The 22610-nt window shown below is 43.4% G+C and overlaps 1 protein-coding gene across 1 annotated transcript in view; it reads right to left on the reverse strand.

The window, feature by feature from the left end:
• Positions 1 to 22610, reverse strand: part of LOC310799406 (dedicator of cytokinesis protein 3-like) — a gene marked incomplete at both ends in the record, with an annotated part of 383185 nt that overhangs the window by 130251 nt on the left and 230324 nt on the right. The gene's annotated exons all lie outside the window — the stretch shown is intronic.

A 22610-nucleotide genomic window follows, 5' to 3' on the forward strand; every position in this document is an offset into this window, starting at 1 on the left:
CCACCAACGAGTCTTGACTCCTGATCCCCCACGGGGGGGGGGGGGTCTCCTAGCCTATGCAGATGCCGCCCTCTTGACTCAAGAGCAGCGCCACTGGCCAATGGAGTCATGGCAAAGTATTTGCCATGCATGCTGATTGCTACATGTAAATGGGGCGGCTTTAGCTCAGGAGGTAGAGCGGGTCGGCCAATGACGCAAGGGTTGGCGGTTCGATCCCCGCTCCCTCCCAGCTGCCGTCGCTGTGTCCTTGGGCAAGACACTTAACCCTCCTTGCTCCCGATGGTGTGTAGGCACCCTGCGCGGCAGCCTGCCGCCATTGGTGTATGAATGGGTGAATGTAGACTATCTACTCATTGTAAAGCGCTTTGGATAAATAAAAGCGCTATATAAATGCAGACCATTTACCATTTACCATTTACCATGTAAATATTGTTAAATCCTACCAACTGTAGGTGCCTCCAGGGCATAATCTGTAAATATGTAATATAAATTGATTGATATATTCTTTATGTAATAATTGTATGTGGTAGGCCTATGTGTATTGGGCAGTGGTGGCCCAACGGTTAGAGAAGCGAGCTTGTGACCGGAATGTTGTCGGTTCAATCCCCGGGAACGGCTGGATAAATCTGGGTGGGGAAAGTGAAAAGGCAGCGCTTGCCCCTCCCTCATTACCACCACTGAGGTGCCCTTGAGCAAGGCCCTTCACCCCAACTGCTCCAGTGGAGCTGATCAGTGGCCAGCAGATCAGACTGTGGTTGTACTGGTCAGCTTCCAGGTATGAATGTGTGTATGAATGTGAACAGGGCGCTCCTGAAAAAGAGAGCATTGCTCTCATGAGCTGGGGGAGTCCCCTGTATAAATAAAGGTTAAAAAAAAAGTACTTCCGGCAGGGCTCAGGAGCAGCCCACTTTAATAGGGGGGTTCTCCGTTTTCCCCCTGACCATTCTGATTGGCTGTTGACAAACATCCCCCGCGCCATACTGTATGCGCCACTCTGTTTTATTTCCGCATTCGGCACATTGGAAGTTTTTAATAAAAGTTCTAATTACGTTTTTATTATTTTGAGAATTTATTTTAGATTTAGAATGTAAATTGTCTATAAATTATAATACATTTTAATCTAATGTAACTACATTTATTTTTGGCCCACTGCCCTCTAGGGCAGTGGTTCTCAAATGGGGGTCCGCGGACCCCCAGGGGTCCGTGGCACTTTGCCAGGGGGTCCGCGAAAAGTTTTCAGGTAAGAAAAAAAAAAGAAATTATAAAATATATATATATATATATATTAAAAAAAAGCTACATGTTACTTATTCCTTCTCAAACTACTTCCTACATGGTGCTAGTCTATCAAAATATCTTGGCTGTCATTGATTGTGTTGCATAGTGGACAAAAGCGTCTGCTAAATGACGTAATGTAAATGTAATCTTCATAGTTCAACAAAAATAGTTTATGCTTTAAATCTAAAAGGGTTCATGGAATACATTCTAATAACAAACCTATCAAAGTAAAAGTCAAGCACGTTACCGTGGAAACAATTAAGCTTAGCCCAAAATCACAAATCAGAATGAGGGGGTCCCCGGTATATTTTCTATCTTGTAAGGGGTCCTTGGCTGAAAAACATTTGAGAACCTCTGCTCTAGGGCATCCAAGCTAACACAGCAGCGGAGAGGAGCTGACTGACTGGACCATGAGGACAGCTGAGGATTTTTTTTAAATATTCTTTTAATATTTTATATTATATTATATATATTTATACAATGTAACCGGCAGGCGCGGACTGCATAATCGGGCACGTGGCCTGGCCTGGCCTGCAAAAAGAGAAAAAAAAAAAAAATGAATTAACCACTAAACTTTGAATAAATTCAAACATTTTGCGGGCAATTAAAGTTTGTTCAAACTTTATTTTGGGAAAAAGTGACAGCTCTACTGCCCTCCATCCAGATTAATGTTTGGCCTTTCATACAAAAGAATTTGGGCACCTCTGATTTAGCAGCTGTGCCGGACTGTTACGCTGTTGGGATAGGTGCATGTGTGGTACAACTACAGTGCAGTATAAATAAAGTTGTACATTGATTTCCCTGCTGTGCTGCTGTTTTTTTTTTTTTTTTTTACCTTTATTTATACAGGGGGAGTCTCACTGAGAGCAATGCTCTCTTTTTCAGGAGCGCCCTGTTCACATTCACACACACATTCACACCTGGAAGCTGACCAGTACAACCACAGTCTGATCTGCTGGCCACTGAGCAGCTCCACTGGAGCAGTTGGGGTTAAGGGCCTTGCGCAAGGGCACCTCAGTCGTGGTAATGAGGGAGGGGCAGGCGCTGCCATTTCACTTTGCCCACCCATATTTATCCTGCCGGTCCCGGGGATTGAACCGACGACCTTCCGGTCACAAGCTCGCTTCTCTAACCGTTGGGCCACCACTGCCCCCCTTTGCTGTGTTTGGTTATTAACACTTTGAGTGCCACGCCCTTGGGCAAAAGGTGCTGTACTGTGCCACATAGGCCGCAATGCATTTTAAAACAGTCATATAATTTCTTTAATAATTACTATGTAAACACTGAACACGCACAAATAACGATGAGACTCTCTTCTATCACCTGCAAAAAAAAGTTTATTGATCCCATTTTCCGTTCTTTAGTTATGAGCCGGAGAAGATAGCTTGATTTGACCAAAAACAGCCCTTTTTTTCTACGAGCTGAGATAATGACCCTTTTGTGAAAGGAAGCATTTCAAGCACATCATTGACTCATTGCTAATATTTTCTGATGTAATGCTGCAGCTGCCTGGGTCTGTTGTATGCTGTAGTGTCCTGCGTGCCCCACCTCCCCCCCTCCTCCTCCCCCCCCCCCCGTTGTGGGAGGAGTGTCTCTCTGCTCTGCTCGGCTCTGCTGTGAATGCGTTTGCTCTGCGTGTGCTCAGCACTGAAAAGTCCGCTAGATCCAGCTTTTTTACAGCCGTGTGTATGTCACCAGCTTCCAGTTGAGAACTCCACGGCTGATCATGCGAATGGGCTGTTGCAGCGGACACGAGGTGCTCAATTGTGACAGCAGATTGGCTGCTGCAGGGGCACAGCTACGTTATGCTTCAATGAAGCAGCTGCATACGGACGGATGCGATGCGATTTCCTTTTCCACAACGACTTCTTCTGTGTGTTTAACTCATGGATAACTCTACTTTCTCTCATCTGGAGTGCGCTGTTGCCACCTAAGGGTTCTGTAAAATAGGTTAGACACATTCAATAGCTCTCATATTGTAAGAGGCGATGTAAGAGGCATAGATCGACACCCCCCCGTCAAAAAAACAATTTCGAGTTATTGACGCCATTTGGCGTCGCTGGCAGCCTACGGTAAATTTCTAATGACGCCATATGGCGTCGCTGGCACTCAATGTGTTAACACATTGACTGCCAGCCGTTTTTTTTTTTGCTGTAGGTAGCTTTTGCCAAGTAGCAAAACCGTAGCACCGTCAGTATATACGTCAGTGGCAGTCAACGTGTTAAATAAATGGAGAGTGCGCTCCCTTAAGAGGACCACAATGGAAATAAGCCTTTGGCTTTATTGTGTACTTAATCCTCTGCATGGATTAATGTATGATTACACAATGTATGTATGTAACTGTCTTCATTTGAAGCTTTTTTTATGTGGATTTTACATTGTGGCAAATAAACTACTACTACTAAAGATATGTCGGTTCAGTCTTTGTTTTTGGATATGTGAATGTTCATAATTAAGAGTGAGAAGAATTGATTGAATTCTGTATGCAAAATATATAAGGAGACTATATTTATTTTGATCATTGTAAAGCCACAGCATAGTAATTAATGTGATGTGTGTAGTTCTTCATAGATCTAGCCTCTTCATTTTGCACGCAAAGTGCACTAGATTGGCGCATTTAACTTTAAAATGTACAAACATTTGGGGGGTCATGCCCCCAGAACCCCTAAGGGGGTCTGCGGACCCCCTGCCAAATGTCCCCACCACTTTCCAAATCTATTCTATGCACTTGGCCACTATTCATTTAAACTAGGTGACTGTTAACTCCTGCTTTAGGCTGGGTTCACACCGACGACCCAAGCCTTGCCTATGCCTTGCCTTTACCCACGCTTTTTAATAGGCGTCCGTTTTAGTCAACGAGGCTGTGTACACCGGCCGCCTGAGCGTGAACCCTGTGTGTACCCACGCCTTGCCTGTGCCTTGCTGATTTTATCGAATAGGCGTGAGTTCTATTTTGAAGCTGACAAGGCGCGTGCAGGCAGACTTCTTCTGTCAAGCCATGAAAGAAGAACGCACAATATCCGTCGGAAATGGCTAAGTCAACTGAATTTCAAAATAAAATGGAGTTACTACAACATTGAGCAGAGAGAGAGAGAGATTGACGGGTGGCTATCACGTGGGGCTTTCTCCCCGTCGGCAAACAAATCTTCATGAGAGAGAATAGCGACCGAAGAAGCAAGATGGACAATGTTGTTGTGCCAGCACATATTCTTGCAAGATCACCTCTCTAAAATGTCCAACTAGAGTCAGACCTGGTTATACATGTCCAGCATCAATAGAACATTAAATATATCAGATTTATTTTACCTAGAGGCTACCCATGACAATTCTGGACAACACGTGAAAAAATACAGTAGGGAGAGAGGAGAGGCGCTTGTGACTCTGCTCCAGGTTCGGCGTGCAAAAGGCGTGCGGTGTGATCGCAAAAGCGTGTAACAGGTTCACGCCCAGCTCGGCGTAGGCATGGGTTGAGGCAAGGCAAGGCGTAGTGTGAACGAAGCGTTAGGGCTTATACAAGTATTGTCTTGGCTGCCTGAACATCATTCCAATCAAAGTTAGGAAAATCAGTTTTTATTTTATTTTACTTTTGTTTGTTTTATTTTACGTTTGTTATGCCAAAGCAAATGTTACTTTGTACTTGAGTTTTCTCTTGGAAATTATTTTGGTATAGATGGGCCATTGTATTTAACTCATTCACCGCCAGTTTAGGACTGCCAATATTTAGCACAGGCCAAAGATTTTCATAATTGTTGGTCATCTTTCAAGACCCACAGTAAATTATCTATTAGCACCAGAGTGATTTGCAATACCTCAAAATGAAGATGTACGTCTCTGGGTTCACCAGGAAAAAAAAAGTGAGCTTTTAGCATGTTCTGTACTCTACTTATAGCCATTTATATACACCCTGTTTTCCCCCAAAATGTCTCTCTGAGAAAAGAAATTGCAGAAAATGGCATTTATGTATTTATGCACACAATCTCATGCAGAACTCGCTCTCAATTCTTTTATTTTGAACTGTATTGACATCAGACATGTAAATATTATTCGTTAGGACACAAATGACAAAAAAAAAATATATATATATATATATACATGAAGTGCTTTTTTTTTACATTCAACAATACAGTTTACTCGGTGTGAGTGAGTGTGCAGACAGACAGACAGACAGACAGACAGACACACCGACAGACAGACAGACAGACACACACACACACACACACACACACACACACACACACACACACACGATCCCCCTTTTAGATTTCTAACCCCACATAGGATAAGCAATAACCACGCCCTGTGGCGCTGGGATTGGCCAGGAGCAACACTGGAGGGCACGCAGCCCAGCGATTACATGAACCAACTGAATAGCTCTTGAGAAAGGACAGCGGGCTGCTCTGACTCCCGCTTCTGCCTTGTGCCTTGCTGTTGTGTGTTTATTTTGCACCCGTCCTCGTCCATGTCTCCTGTCATATCCCCTGCTATCTGATCGTTCCCGTTTTCCCCTCGGCTATTCAACACGTCCTCACCGCCCTTGCAAACTGATCGATCATTTCCTCATTCCTCCGATGATCAAACACATCTCTTGATTACTTTCTCCCGGCTGGCACAGAGGAAGGCGACTCCAGCTCGTGCAGCGCGCCGAGGCGCGTTTCAATGACGTTTCTCCTGTCTGCACAAGGAAGCGTTACCAGTTTTCTGCTTTTCCTCCTGCTCAATTTCAAAACAACAGCTGCGGTATGTGTTTGTTCACGTGTTGTCTTAGATGATAGGGACCCGATACTATGTCAGGGGCTGGGGAAGTGTTTGAACTACGCCCTGCAGTAATAAAAACAAAAACACGTCAAACACGTCATTGGCGGGGAGGGCTATTTCTGATAACACGTCAAAGACGTCATTGGCGGTGAATGAGTTAAGGAAGCCGTATTATGCAGAATATATACAGTAGGGAGACAATTATTTTTTCATCATTGTAAAGCCACAGCATAGTAAACAGGATATTAATGTGATGTGTGTAGGTCTTAAGATCTTTGCCTCTTCATTTTGCTCTCAAAGTGCACCAGATTGATGCATTTTTCTTTAAAATGTGCAACATTTTCTTCCCCTTTAGTGGGTGTGAGGTCCACCCACCACAATCTCAGCACGACATCCTAAAGTGTCTTGAAGGTAATCGGCATCATCAGATACTCTTGATAGCACAACAAACTGTATTAGTGTTAAAATTACTGCGAAGTGCGCGATCCTGGCAGCTGGTGCTCTGCGCGTGCTCGGAAAAAAGGCCTCTTCATCCACAAATCCAGGGCTGAATTTCAGTCCCAGTCTGCCCCTGACTTCCGGTATTATTGTATATATACGCCATTTCCATAATACGCAGCACAACGCTCAAGAAGGCTGAAATGTCCATTGCTGCTGTCTTTCCCAGATGACTTATTAAACTTTTGAAAGGACGTTTTAGTGTGCTGGCCTGTTCTCCTTTTTTTTATATGTAAAATATGTGACTGCGTCCTATTGGCTATTGCTATTAGAATGAGTCCGGAAGACCTGGATGTTGGCACTGGGCTGTCTTCGACTCAGAATTCTGTCAGTCGAATCAGAGTTGGCTGTTCAATACAAATATTCGACTATTCTTTCTTCCCTCTTTTTAATAAGACTATGGCAATCAGAAATCCATTGGCATGAGCTTGTTTGATTTGTTTGTTTAATTGGGACTTGTTTTTACAGTATTAATAGGCTGATACTTATACCAAAATAGGATACATATCACAATCTATTGGGAAGCAATACTACCAAGCAATTCTATGTAAAATCAGACATTCATTACCCCCATATAGCCGGAATCGAATGATCCTTGTTTCATAACCACTTTTTGCGACTATTGGACTGAGATTGGCAGTCGAATCAGGCTCTTCTGAACGAATCGTCGACTAGGCTACTACAGGCTACTACAGTCTATTCTGCCCAAGTGCCCACTTTATATTAAATCTATTTCCATGAAGCATTGGCATATCTTGCATTCTGATACTGAGTTATCGCACACCTTCGAAGACCCTCCTCTGTAAATAAACGTGTTAAAAAAATCTAAAAGTTTCTTTCACTTTGAAGAGCCCATGTGACCTCTATGTTTATTAGACAAACTCACAACTGTGCTTAAATGAACCTATGAGTCTACCCTTTAAGATTAGACCAAACATGCCTTCATAAAACACGAGTAAAGGTCCTGAAAATGAGCCTAAGGGCCTGTGTCCACCTAGCGTCTTTTCCTCAGGTCCAGCGTCTTTTTTCAGTTGTTTCCAATGGGGGGAGAGCGTATGCCGGCGCACACGGACGTGTAGAGAAAGTGCGCTGCACCTAGCGTCTATTTTCAGAGCGCTCCACCGTTTTTGTGCGCCGGCTCCCAGCGCTTCCAGCTGAGAATAATTTAACTTTTCAGAAAGACGCTGGTGTCGGGTGCTCCTTTTCTGGCAACTAATCATTATGGAGAAACTATCGCAACAGAGACAGAAAGGCTCAATTGTGGGAGCAGATTGGCTAAACACTTAATATTTCTGGTGAGTGTTGTGCTTACTGCTTTTAATAATGTAGCCTACCTGTGTTGTTAGCTTGCTAGCTGTCAGCTATCAAGCTACTACCGCACTGAACTAACGTTAGTTTCAGAGTGCTTCCTTGTATATTGTGCGCTGGGATCAGTGCTCCCCAGCGCACTCCCAGCGTTTAACAGTCGGAAAAAGACGCTAGGTGGACACAGGCCCTAAAGTAGGATATGCACCAGCGCCTAGATACCAATTTATTGTAGGGGGTGGTTAACTTCATGTGCTGATAACTTTGACAAAGCTACCACTTAGCAAAGGTTATCATACCAAAATATCATCTATGGACATGTACCTTTTCAAAAAATGTGACTAGATTTTGCCACCTTGAGTGATACCAATAAGTGAAATTTTGGGCTTTGGCCAATGGACTATTTGAGGTTAATGTCACGTTGCATGCCGTAGGTGTAAAGTAGTATCGGGAGTACGAGTAGGTACAGCAAAATAGGCCAGTATCGGCTCCGGTATCGGTATCGGGACATCTCTAACTGAGGCTCACTAAAAATGTCCACAGTGCACACAAAGTCAATTTGAGTGAGCTTCAGTCAGCTTGTACATACAGGAGCCCATTGACATTGCATTTGTTTTTGCCCCACTTTCCAGAGCTACTATGAGGAACGGCATATTTGTGCAGAAAAATAACTTTAAAGGCCGGCTTTTCCGTGGGGGATATGAATATATATTAAATCTCACGCCCCTAAGGTTTTCAAATCCGTTGAAATTTTTGAAATTGGTTGTTTACAGCCTGAGATATCACCAGAAATCCACTCTGTGTGTGGGGGGTGGTGGGGGGGAGGTGCGGGTGCGGGGACTCGAAATACTACATTTCTCACAATGCACTGGGCTCGCGTGGCCTTCGTTTCCATGCCCACTCCTCAGGCGTTTGGCTGATATCAAACTCCAGTAGGTGGCGGTAATGCACATATGTTTGCCAACCGCCATAAAACTCAAAGAAGAAGAAGAAGGCTTCGACAATAATAGATGGAGAGAAGAAGAAATAAATCGAAAATAAATTGCCTCCAAATTGCACCAAATTTAAACTGAAGTATATATGTCGGGAGATGTCTTCATAAAAAAAATGTCATGCATTTTAAGGCATTTTCGTAGGAGTTACGCGCATCTGATGTTGTAACTATTTTCTGTAAAAATGGGTACATTGCTCAGCGTTGATTTCGTTACTTCAACCCACCTACTACTAGATGTAAAATTTGACGAGCTTTCCAATGCCGCCAGTCACGTGTCTGTCCGTGCTTCCGTTCCCGAGAAAATCGTCTCTTTGCAAGGAGCTATGGAAAGCTAACCTAGCTACAGCAGGCTAGGTGGTCGAAAAAGATGGCTGCCTTTTTGTTTTTCTTCAGACCTCTGAAGGGGCGTGGAGGACCTCTAGAGGCGGGACCATGGCTCACAACAGTTGTAGTTCATAGGTGCACGACTTCCGCAAGGCGGACTTGGGCCAGATGACGCGAAACGCGTCGGCTGGCCCAAAAAATATGTGAGAGATGCTTGATATCTCTGGGAGTGAAGCTCCAATTTCAAAAATTTCAACGAATTCGAAAACCTTAGGGGCGTGAGATTTAATATATATTCATATCCCCCACGGAAAAGCCGTCCTTTAATCAACAACACTTGTTAGGCAACCTCCACTAAATGTATTGCTGCATTAATGCCCCACTTGGGTAGCGCCACCTACTGGCAACAGAAATAGAACCTTATGTGACAAACCGCATCGCATTTACATAAAATGTACATGGGCTGCTCTACAAGATATACAACAACCTGACATATAATTATTTGGTCTTCTCTAGCGCCACATAGTGCACGCAGGAAGTAACATACATAACTCCTTTGTGCATGAGAATTCAGAGCTGTCCCCCAGGCGCCGTTCAGCTTCACTTCTTTTCAATGCGTATTACATACCTGTGTATATGTTCTCTTTATTAGTTAGTTTACAGTGCAACAATACAGACAATTATGACAGTAATATTTGTTCACAAAGTGCTTCACACCAGCCCTAGTGAAAGATTATTAGATTATTATTAATATATCTTCATAGTTAATTTAGCAGAGCTATACAGGAAGGTATAAAAGATATCTGGGCACGGGAAGTCCGCAAAGACGGTACCCTATTGCCTGTTGAATGAGGGCTATGATACCTCAGCATGTTTTTATTTTTGGTATTTCTTGCTTTATTTGATTATTTCCAATTTGTTTCAGCTGCAATGTTATTGTCCAGGTCATATGACTGCCTCTTACTGGATTGCCTGTTACTATTAACTCTTTCCCCTGCTATGTGCTATTGACACCTTTTGTCAGCAATCTGTGTTTTCTCTGTTATACGATACATGGCTGTACTACACACACTTTGTGAAATAGTACAGCAATTCCAGAGTTAAAAACATGCGAATGTGGAGCTCTACCAAAACCAGGAAGCAGAGGGAAGACACACATCTCCCGTCGGGATCGTGTAGGAAAAGCTCTGAGCTTGCTGGTCAAAGAGCTGGTATCATCAGCCATGGTGCTGAGGAAGCGCACTAGATGAGCGGTCCCCAACCACCGGGCCGCAACACATTTGGTACCGGGCCACGAGCGCGGTCCACAAAAAATAAAAGGTTGGGGACCCCTGACTTGGAGGACCCCAACCCTATATATATGCATATAGACGGTTTTCACGGAATTGCCAGTCCTGTCCTAGGAGTCCCGACAGTCCTATCCTATTGTACTAGCAAACACTGCAACAGGAAGTGAGCTGGGGTTAATTTTAGAATGTTTATGTTGTCAAGTTAAAACTGTCTATAGAAATAAGATGTAAGTGTCTCAAAGGGTGAACTTGAAAAAGCTGACTTTCTTATGCAATATGCAGTCTATGTTATGTGTCACACACTATATCACAAAGTCAGAAATGATTTTTGATTACTGGGATAGTAGTAGGGCTGTCACTTTTTATTTGAAATTCAAACATTTATTTGAACGTGGGGAAAAGATGACCTGACGGGCGAATTAGGAGAAACTGTAACCAGTTTACTCTGAACTGCGGAGCAGGTTGTCGTGAAACGTGGAGAAAGAAGAAAACAACACATTATTTCCTAACCCAATGCGAGTACAAGTGTTTAACTGTGAATTCAACTCGCTTGTTTCTATGAAGTAGCTCCATTATTTTGTTTATTTGTTTATTAAAAGGATCCCCATTAGTTGACGCCTAGATGACCACTAGTCTTCCTGGGGTCCAAGACAATGTACATTACATGACTGACAACAATGAAATAGAATGCAAAACAAAAAACATTATCACATAAGAATAAAACAAAAAGAAAGATGAAAGAACGATTTGGCGAAACAATAACGATGCTATTACACTTTCGTGTAATGGCAATTGCTCTGCCCATCTTGGCAATTTTGTTGATGTGATCAGACCAACACAATGTACAATCAAGCCAAAGTCCTAGAAGCTTCACTGTACTTATTATGTATCATGAGCGAAGCTAGGCTGGCTGTTGTGTTAGATTTGTCCACCAGTAACATTAATTCTGTCTGTTTTCTATATTATATTATATATATATTATAGATTATAATATATATTATATATATGTAATCTATATTATCTACTTATTTACATCTGTAGTAGTGTGTGTGATAGCTTTACATCCACAACTTTGCATACAAACTGATCCTGGGTTTGCTGCTTAGAGCTTATGCGTCTGATATTTACATGGTTGGGTTGTCTTATTACACATTTCTACAGTTCCTACTACTGCATGATGATGTGAGTAGTATCCGAGAATATGAAGCGTGTTTGAGTTATATCCTTGTTTTGTATTGTATAATAATTGCCCTGCACTACTGTTTTGTATTGTACTGTATGTGAATGAATGATAATAAAGTTGTAAAAAAAAAAAAAAAAAAAAAAAAAAACACCCATGCGCCATGCTCCACAGTTTCCCTGCAGTCTTCAAAAGTTTCTCCACAGTGCACCTGCAGGATAGAGAGCGGCAGAGCGCTGACAGCTTTTCAAAGTTATTGTAGATTACATCTGGATGCACAAGCGTGGCATCGGGACACAATCGTGTGTCGGTAAAGTGTTATTGCGTTGACGTGATATATTGTTTTCTTTTTCTGGACTCTTGCGGCGTTTAGCATCTAGCTGCTAGCCTACTAACTGTTAACGCTAACCTCAGTCAGCTAAACCCGGCACGCCTCTCACTCAAAACACAAGGCAACGTTACTGTGCGACGATGCATTTGGTGGAGCTCGTTACACGGAAGATAACCACAACGCTTTTGTGTTTCTGGATGGTAATCGTTGCAACTGGCGTCAACAATGAACAAGGTAAGCTGTTAACTAACTTAGCTCATTGAGTCGAAGTGTCAGCTAGCTTCGGGAGGGAGCTTGCCCCTTTCGGAACTGCTAACCGCTAACGCTACGCAGTCCCTTATTAGTACACCGCCGAAATAGCCACCACAGGTCGCTCCGTCTGTTAAATCTTTCAAACTACTCGATAAAGTTTCGCAAATGAAATTTCAAATGTACTTACGGAGCGAAAAGGGTTGTGTGAACCTCGGCGCATGGTGTTGAAACAATAGCGCCACTAATAAACATGTTTAATCCCTCACTGAAACCCGGGTGTTATTTCCTCAAAATGAATCAGCGACAAACACTCGTCTTCTTCTGCGCTGCTGTCATAGCGCTCGCTATCACTTCCGGCCCCAGCAGCGCAGAAGTCGCTGATTCATTTTGAGGAAATGACTCAGCCACCACCGTGCATCCACTTCTTTGAGGGGAAGCAGCACGTTTGACACTATGCATGCTGGAGGAAGTGACGGTCACATCAGCAGGGACAAATGCTGGAATGATGGCTGGGCAGGCATGGTTCAATAAATACTATGATTTAAAAAAGTTAGCTTTCTGTTGGAAAGAAATATTTGAGTGCATGTACAAAAATCCCCCCTTGTTTTTTGTCTTCCAGGTTCTGTGCTGGACAACTGGACAACTGTGTACGCCACACAAGGCGAAGCAGCCATCTTACCGTGTACCCTTCCCGAAGTGAACATTGAGGGGGAGCTCTTCGACTGGATGAGAGGCGATGACGACGTCTTTCTTCATGAAAGGGGAGGGAAAATTCAGATTCGTTCTGAGGAGTTCCAAGGACGGGTCTCGCAGTTTCCTGAGGAACTGAAGAACGGCAATGCCTCACTCCTCTTAAAGGACCTGAAAGTGTCTGATGGTGGAAACTATTCATGCATCTTCCCACATCAGACCAGACCTAAATCTTACGTTCAGTTAATTGTCAGTAAGTGGTTTCAATATTCATATTGATATTTATTATTCATTATTTATTATTTCGAGCCCATGTGTTACCTCTAGCTTTGGTCAGGTGGGAGGGGGAACTGGCAGGAATAGCGTGATCCTTCCACGTACTACGTCCTGCTGGTGAAACTCCTCGCTGTCAGGTGAAAAGAAGTAAAAGGGGCTGGCAACTGCACGTGTCGGAGGAAGCATGTGCTAGTCTACAACTCTCCCCAGATCGGCAGAGGGGCTGGAACAATGATCGGGACAGCAGGGGAATTGGCCAAGTACAATTGAATCAGAAAAAACTTGATATATGACTATATATGATTTGTTGTGATCACAGTATCTATCTAATACTTGGGTATCATGTTAGCCCTACTAACAGTCCTGCAGAGAAGAGGACAACATAAGCTGTTTAGATCTCCTATCAGGCTTTACAGGCCTTTGTTCTTATGTTACAACTCTGATGAATAATAATAACTATAATCGATGTTTCTACAGTGTAGTTAAAGCTTACATTATGATCACCTCTCAAATTCTGCCTCTGTTGCTTTTTCGCTCCTTGAAACAGTTTATTGATCGGTAACAAAGAGGGAAGGGAATTTATCAATACAAAACATCTCAATATTATTAGGGATGCACCGATCGATCGGCACGTGACCGGAAATGGCCGATTTTCACGTGATCGGCCTCGATCGGTGATCTGCGCCGGTCACTCTAAATAGCCGATTCTGTGAGCCGATTTTCACATGACGTGCGCGCACCCCAAAGCACCGAGACAGGCACCCAGCCACCACACCACACACGCCAGCATACCTTCCTCGTTGTGGATTTTTTTCACCGTCAGTGAAGTAGACAAATCTCGCAGTTTGTCACACATGCAAGTCGAAAATAAGCCGTGGAGACAGAGATGCGGCCGAGTCCCGCTCGGCTGGAGTCAAGTCTGAGCGGCTCGCTTCACCTCACTGGCCCCCCTCTCTCTGCTCTCTCTACCCGGGAAGCAGTGCTGCTGCACCCGGCCACAGTGCACAGCCGACTTGGCGAGGTGAACGCGAGCATTGTGTCCACCATTCCCCGACCTGCCTTTTCCATTCCACATCAGCGCTGGTGCCTCAGCCTGTCAGTCATGTTGTAACGTAGATACAGGAGAGACTATTTGTTTCGTATTGCAAATAGAACGACGGACATAATAATAAAAATGCATCGGACTCACAAGTGTGCAAGGATTTCTGTGCGTGACGATATTTTTTCGGATGGCAGATAAAAATACGCATACCAAACTTCGGACTGTGTGTAAACTCCGCCTGATATTCAGACTGAAGATCGTTACTGTAACTCATAAACTCATTTCCCCTCTACTCAAGAGGACTGGTCTGGAGCCAGGCTATAAACTCCTTGTCCATGGATCATTTTGATGTTCTGTTGCACCTGTTTTCTTTTGGAAAAGTAAATGCATGATAGCTGTGGGATATAGGCTATTGGATTTAATTTAATTTTTGTATTCATTGTATTTGCACAAAAAAGCTCTGTCCAGTAGCCTAACCTGGAACACTTTTATTTTGAGATGTGTTTGAGTGAGATGGTCCTACTTCATGCAAATGATAAGATAAGATAAGATTATTTGGATCCCCATTAGATGTAAGAATTGTTCTATGAATCTTAATTTTCAAACAAAGTTACAAAAACGTTTGTGTAAGCTGTCAATTGTTGTTTTTAGAAAAAAAAATCGGAATCGGCAAAAATCGGTATCGGCAAGTCAGACTATTCAAAAATCGGAAATCGGAATCGGCCAAGAAAATGGCAATCGGTGCATCCCTAATTATTATATTTCCAGTGTTGTTGTTGTTTTTGTGTTTCCTGATCCTCCGACACATGCGCTGTTGCCAGCCGCTTCTTTTCACCTGACAGCAGGGAGCTTCACCGGCAGGACGTACACTGTAGCACTCATGCACCAGTTCCATTCCGCCCCGACCAGGCGCCCCCCGACCGACCAGAGGAGGCGCTAGACAGACACAGCCAAGCCTACCTGTATGGACTCCCAAGGTAACACGGGGGCGCGAACCTGCGTCCCTCGTGTTGGTAGGCAGGGAATCTACCACTACACTACCTGGACGCCCGTATTTCCAGTGTTGTTAATGTCCATTTGTAAGCTACTGTTTTTTCCTGCATACACAGGACATTTGTATCCTGCTCCCCAACCACGCCCCACGATAGTTGACCCCGTGGAGAAAGGAGGAGTGCTCCTGATGTGTTGGACTCGAGGTGCCTTTCCACAGCCTGAGCTGGAGTGGCAGGACAGCGATGGAAACATCATCCCTGCTGGAGAGCCACTGATCTCCAGAGACACGGAGGGCCGCTACAACATCCAACTCAATGTTACCGTGACCAAGACCAACACCAACCGCTTCCGCTGCATCGCTAAGCAGACCAGCATCGGCCATAATGTTTCTGAAGAGATCCGTGTTCCTGGTGAGACGTCTCTGCGGTGTTTTCATATGCAAATAATGTTTAGCTTAAATCTGTTGTCTTCACAGGAAGTTTTACACTTGTTAAAACAAAGATCAATTAACGTTGTGAAACGTTAATTGATCTTTGTTTTAACGGTATGACAAATGTGCTGTCCATGTTATGGAATTGCATTCGGAGTGTTTAATTTACTGTTTCTTGTCATGTATTTCAGAGAGACTGTTTGAAGACACGCCCAGCTTTTGGGTTGGATTTGCCATTGGAGCTGGTGTTGTTGGTGCTGTTGTAATCCTAGCTGTGATTGTGGCTGTGATATTTATCCAAAGATCTCTGAAGGGTGAGTTGAAACAATGGACTGGAGTTAACTTCAACTCTGTAATGTTCTCAAATGTCCAAGCCTCCACAACTGTTTTTGCCACCTCCGTTATTGATCATTACAAAACCGACAGAGACACCAGCTGTTTGAGGGGGAGGAGGGGGGTCGTTAGGGGGTTGTCACGGGTTGGCCGCAGTTGGTGAGACCTCTGCAGCCCCATCTCGGTCCAGACCTACGGGGCTTGAACCCCTAATCACTGTATATTCCCAGTGCTGTTACTGTCCTTTGTAAACTATTTGTTTTATGTTTTTCGGTGTAAACAGAACGACGGATCGAGGGAGGTGATCACAATGAGTTGGAGATCCTGATGTCCTCGATTCCAGAGGCCTCTGCAGAGCCTGAGGAGAAGCACAGCAGTGTCATCCCAGACATCTTTGCCACAGAGGGCGAGGTCCCCAAAGACGATGACGACATCAGAAACGACTGTAAGAAACGGCTTCGTGTCTGTGCTTATTTGATGTCATCTTGTTTGTGACTCAAATATTTCTAAAGTTCAGATGATCATTCACTTGATAGTTCTACTTGAACATTTTGACACTGTGAAGACACATTTGTGCCCATATTGTTTTTTTTGTTTTGTTTTTTAATCTTTGACTGCTGAATGCCAGTTATTGTTGGGTGAGCAATGCAAACACTTTTCCATTTGTCACAAACTCTATACTATGTACTGTACTATCAAATTTCAACCAATAATATCATGACATGACGGCTGTCAATCAATCTCCAAATGTCATTCTCCGGCAACTGTGTGATGCAGTGCTGATACAGAGCTAACGTCGTTAACTAGCTGATTTTTCTTTGTACGCTATTCTTTCTACTGCTTACAGCTCCCCAGCCACGCACTGAGGTAGACGCCGTGGAGAACGGGCTGCGCCTGAGTACTCAAGAGGCCTCTGAGGTGGTGCTGCAGCACAGCGATGGAAACCTCATCGCTGCCACAGAGAGAGAGCTCTCCACAGACGGCGAAGGCTGCTGCAGCTACAGCAATGGTGAAGGGGGAGGAGGGGGGTCGTCACGGGTTGGCCGCAGTTGGCGAGACGTCACCTCTGCGGCCCCATCTCGGTCCAGACCTGTATGGCTTAAACTCTTAATTATATTGCTGTTACTGTCCTTTGTAAGCTTTTTTTTTTCTATGTACACAGAAGGATGGATGCTGAAGTACTCGATTGCAGAGGCCTCTGCAGAGCCTGAGGAGGAGCACAGCAATATCATCCCAGGCATCTTTGCCACAGAGGGCGAGATCCCCAGAGACGATGACGACGGCATCAGAAACAACTGTAAGAAACAGCTTCGTGTCTGTGCTTATTACAGTAGATGTCATCTTGTTTGTGACTAAAATATTTCCGAAGAGCAGATGATCATTCACTTCTGGCTACTTGAACATTTTGACACTGTGAAGACACATTTGTGCCCATATTGTTTTTTTTTAGTTTAGTTTTTTTAATCTTTGACTGCTGAATGCCAGTTATTGTGGGTGAGCAATGCAAACACTTTTCCATTCGTCACAAACTCGTAAATTCCTGGAAAGACTCTAGACTGTCAAAATGTTTCAAACAGCATGGCCTATCAAACAGGGGCCAGTTGCACCAAGTGGTCTTACGACTGGTCTTAAGCTAAGTTGGTCGTAACTTTACGACCTAACAGCTACGCCGGTTGCACCAAGAGGGCTTAAGCCTTCTTTTCACTACGCCCAGGCGTAACTCTTACGCCTGGTCAGGAGGAGGCGTAATGAAGTGCCTGCCTGTAACAGAGATCTCCGTGTCTATCAGCGGAGACCTACCGTCCTCATCGTCGTAAAGTCGCCTTTGAAGCATGAAGTTAGATTATAACGAACTAGTTGTGTGGCTTAGCCTTCCCAAATGTTGAAGGTCGTTTTTTAGAATTTAATACATAGAATTGGGAACGTTACATTCAATTTCATTCAGACTGCCTGACACTAATCGCCGCCGCCATTTTCCCCCAGGGCTTCTACAGGAGGAGGGGGGTGGGAGGAGGGAGGGTGTAGTGACGCATATACAGTAGTGGGTGACGGCGCGAGGCACATTTTTGGTCCAATCGGGGCACATTCCCCGGCAATTCACATGGACGCGCATTGCTACGACCAGCGTAGTTAAGACCAGACGTAAGCCCTATTGGTGCAACAGGCGTAAATCCACTCTAAAGACTGGTCTTAACTAAGACCGACGTAGGAGTTACGACCAGGCATAGTTAAGACCACTTGGTGCAACTGGCCCCAGGTGTGTAGTTAAAGTCGAGCTGAAATGAAAAATGACTTTTTAACTACTTTAGATCACATCCCTGCTCAGCAATGTATGCAACAACAACAAAATCGCAAAAAAAAAAAATCTTTAGTTTTTCACATCAAACTTCAACAATGTTGTCCTCATTCATAATGAAATCCACAATGTACTTACAGTACGTCAGCATGTACTATTTTTACAAATTTCAAGCAATAATAGCATGACATGACAGCTGTCAATCAATCTCCAAATGTCATTCTCCGGCAACTGTGCGATGCAGTGCTGAGACAGAGCTAACGTTAACTAGCTGATTTTTCTTTGTACGCTATTCTTTATACTGCTTACAGATGCGGCTCCACAGCCACGCACTGAGGTAGACGCCGTTGAGAACGGGCTGCACCTGAGTACTCCGATTCAAGAGGCCTCTGAGGTGGTGTTGCAGCACAGCGATGGAAACCTCATCGCTGCCACAGAGAGAGAGCTCTCCACAGACGGCGAAGGCTGCTGCAGCAAAAGCAATGGTGAATGGTAAATGGACTGCATTTATATAGCGCTTTTCTAGTCTACCGGCCACTCAAAGCGCTTTATAACTCATACATTCACCCATTCACACACCGATGACAGCCAGCTACAGTACCAAGCAGGATTCTGGCACCACCATCGGCAGCAATTTGGCGTTCAGTTTCTTGCCCAAAGACACCTCGACATGCGGACTGGAGGAGCCGGGGATCGAACCACCGAACTTCTCATTAGTGGACGACCCGCTCTATCTCCTGAGCCACAGCCGCACAATAACCACCTCCATGCTGTCGTGACCACTGACCTATATTAATATGGACGCCATGTCGCCACCTCCTGACAGTATGCTATGCTATTGATGCCAAAATAACCCAGATTCTGCGCCATTTTGGAAGCAGAGTCTGCGCAGTAGTGACCAGTGGATGGGACCGGAGTGCAGGTTCCTGTCCCTCGCTCTGTTTTTACATAGCTGCTGGTTCTAGCTTTGTAGCTTTTTAGTATTTAATTTCCCTCCGTTTTCTATTTTTATTATATTACTCTATTTATTCAGTCAATACTGTAGCTCTGTAAATATGGCACTTTAAAGAGATACTAGGCACTTTTTCCTACTGAAAATCAATGTATATGGGCATTTAGTAGTAGTGTTGACAAATCCAGGTCAAAATCCTGACATTTAGTGCACATTTGAGGATGGCTGTCTGCACCCAGAGCAGCCCATGAATGTTAAAATATATATATATATATTAAATTAAATTAAATTTAGGCATTTGGGCCGCATGATTATAGGAAAGTATTGTTTCCGTGTTGTATTTGGTATGTCTAATATCCTTGTTTAGGCCTGGATTTGGAAACTAGACTAATAAACATTATTTCCAGATGGGTTTTTATATAAAACAAAGAAAATATTTTAAAATGAGCCTTTTAACTGCATTTTCTACCTGCTCTGAGCCCTGGATTATAACGGTTATAATCCTCCTTTTCACAAGTTTAAAAAGCTGCAAATTATTTGACAGAAACCATTTTCTGGCAGACACTTTTTTACAACATCAAACAGGGACACTAGAGCAGCCCACAGAGCTGCATATCACATGTCATGCATTTTATACAAGCAAGCATTATGTATTAGGGAGTAACAAGTTAATTCATACCCCTATTGAAAACCATAATTATGTAACAAGAAGAAGCACAACTGATTTGGTTCCTTTTCGGTTCAAGAGCTGTATGAGGAAGTGAAGGACACCTTCCTGTCCTCAGATGCTATTCTGTGGAATCAGTTACCAATGAGCATTATTATTTATTACAATAATTGATTCTGTAGTTAGCTTCAAGTCCGCTTAAATGATTGTATGGATTAATTTTGTTGTATATTGTGATTGATCTTCATGAAATAATATATGTGTAGAAGCTGCCCCTTTTTCATTTTTCATATTTCTATGTTTGTTCTTGGTTACTGTTCTGTCACTTAATTTATTCTTTGGTATATATTTGATACTGATAATGATAAAAAAAAGACAGCCATATTTTGTTTGTTTGCACTCTGCTAGCTAGCGGCGACACGACATGGAGAAGTGTCTATTAATTTTTCTTAATTTAGTTTAGTTTTTCTTAAATTTAAGTGCGTTGCATTGTATTGTGAGAGCAAAATTATTGTGAGGTCTCCAGACCAAATTTCAAGCAGAAGGCCACACATGCATAACCCGATCACCCCCCTCAGTCAAGTTCTAGTATGACGTGGTCAGTCAAAGTCCAAGTATGACGTCTGCAATGACGTCAGTTAATTCTCATATATATAGCAAGGGTTCTACGTCACCTCTCTCTCTCTGGCCGATCATAGCAGCAGCTAGCTTCACGGCAGGCCATCTCCCCTGAAGCCGTCTTTCGAAGCGTTGTTTTGCCCCATCCACCTCCCCAGTCCACCACCAACGAGTCTTGACTCCTGATCCCCCACGGGGGGGGGGGGGGGGGGGGGGGATGATCTCCTAGCCTATGCAGATGCCCTCCTCTTGCCTCAAGAGCAGCGCCACTGGCCAATGGAGTCATGCGCCAAAGTATTTGCCATGCATGCCGATTGCTAAATAAAGTTTGTTAAATCCTACCAACTGGCCTCTCATGATTGAAATACCATTCCAGTATTTATGTACTGTACTGTTGTGTTGTTGATCCCTATGCCTGCCTGTATTGTTTTGAGTTGTTTTACACTGTTGCATTGTATTAGTTATGTACTACTACTACACATGACCACTAGTTCTTTTTCCATCATGCTCAGGGAGTACAGATGAAAATGAGCTCTCTCGCTAACTGGTGCATTTACATGGATGTGCAAAGTGACATGTTGATTAATGTACACTGTCCCTGGTAAATAAATAAATAAAGTGCCATTTTAATGAAAATATTCAACTAAGATCTTGCGGTACGGCTGAAACCGGTACCAGGCAATATGTATGGAGGTAATGTAATGTTAGCCTAAAATCATAGAATATTTGTTATTCTACAACAGCATGAGTGAATACTGGATTCTGATTGGCTAGCAACAGTGGTAAATAGGCCAACAATCTACAGTTCGGCTCCAACCGCAGTATCACTCCGCTCCCTGATGCTGACTCCGCTCCCTGTGCTGACTCCGCCCACTGTTAGCCTGTCAGTCTGCAAATCTCTAACAAGGAAATGGCCGATCTCTAACAAGGAAATGTCCGATTTCGTAGTAACGTTTGATTTACTGGGTGGATTGAGTTTTGAGCAGTGGTTAGATGAAGATGAAGGTGAAGTGAACAAAGAACGACATGGTGAAATTGGGGAGAGAGAACTGGCTGAGCTTGAGTTGTCACGAGTTCGGACTAGCGGGAGGTCGGACTAGCGGGAGGTCGGACTAGCGCCCGGACCCCGAACCTGGGACTGTCAAACAAACAAACGCCCTCTGCCGTCACCAGATATCAACACACCACCACCAAAACGGGCTGCTTTAGATAACTGTTTAAATAACTGTACTTTTACAGGCAATGTATCAATAACTGTGAATCCCGTTAAGGAATAGGTTAGTTGTTTTTTGGCTCAAAGGCAACTAAATGTTTAGTGCAATCATTGATCTTGTGTATGGAACTATATTCTGTGGCAGAAGGATAAATGTATTCTGAAACCAGTAATGATTGTAAATAAATGAATTGAATGTTACAATTGTGTATTTTTTATATTATTTGGTAGCTGTTGTAGAAAACAAATTTACCACTCGAGGTCGGGGTTTGTGGCCACATTTACCACTGGTACAGGGTTTATAGCACTCGGCTTCGCCTCGTGCCACAACCCTGTACCAGTGGTAAATGTGGCCACAACCCCCTCCCTCTCGTGGTAAATTTGTTAAATCATAGAACTATTGATTAGAGCCCGACATTATTGGCCGATAACCGATATATCGGTATCGGCCGATATGTTGGCTGATATTGCAGATATTTTTGTATTTTGTATTTTTTAAGTGACAGCATGTTGTGTATTTGATCTTTTTTCTTTACTCAAGTTATGTTTTATATTTGTTCTATTTGTGTTTTTCTATTTCTAGTTATTTATCATTATTAAATTCCCAGTGAAGTTTACCGTTTCATTGCATTGATATAATTTTGGACAATAAAGTTTACTGATAAGCTGTAAAATATCCTCCCTACAGTACATATCTCAAGTCATATCTTCGTCAAGTGTTTGATATTTCAGGGATCATTGCCAAAAAAAAGTGTAATATAATGGTTCTATATAATATAAGAATATCGGCCGATATATCGATATCGGAATTGTTTTACTCCCTAATATCGGCATCGGCCTCAAAAATCCAGTATCGGTCGGACTCTACTATTGATTGTTACAATGAGTGAGTGA

The sequence above is a fragment of the Poromitra crassiceps genome (assembly GCF_964638095.1).
Source record: "Poromitra crassiceps genome assembly, chromosome: 27".
In the NCBI taxonomy this organism is placed as follows: Eukaryota; Metazoa; Chordata; class Actinopteri; order Beryciformes; family Melamphaidae; genus Poromitra; species Poromitra crassiceps.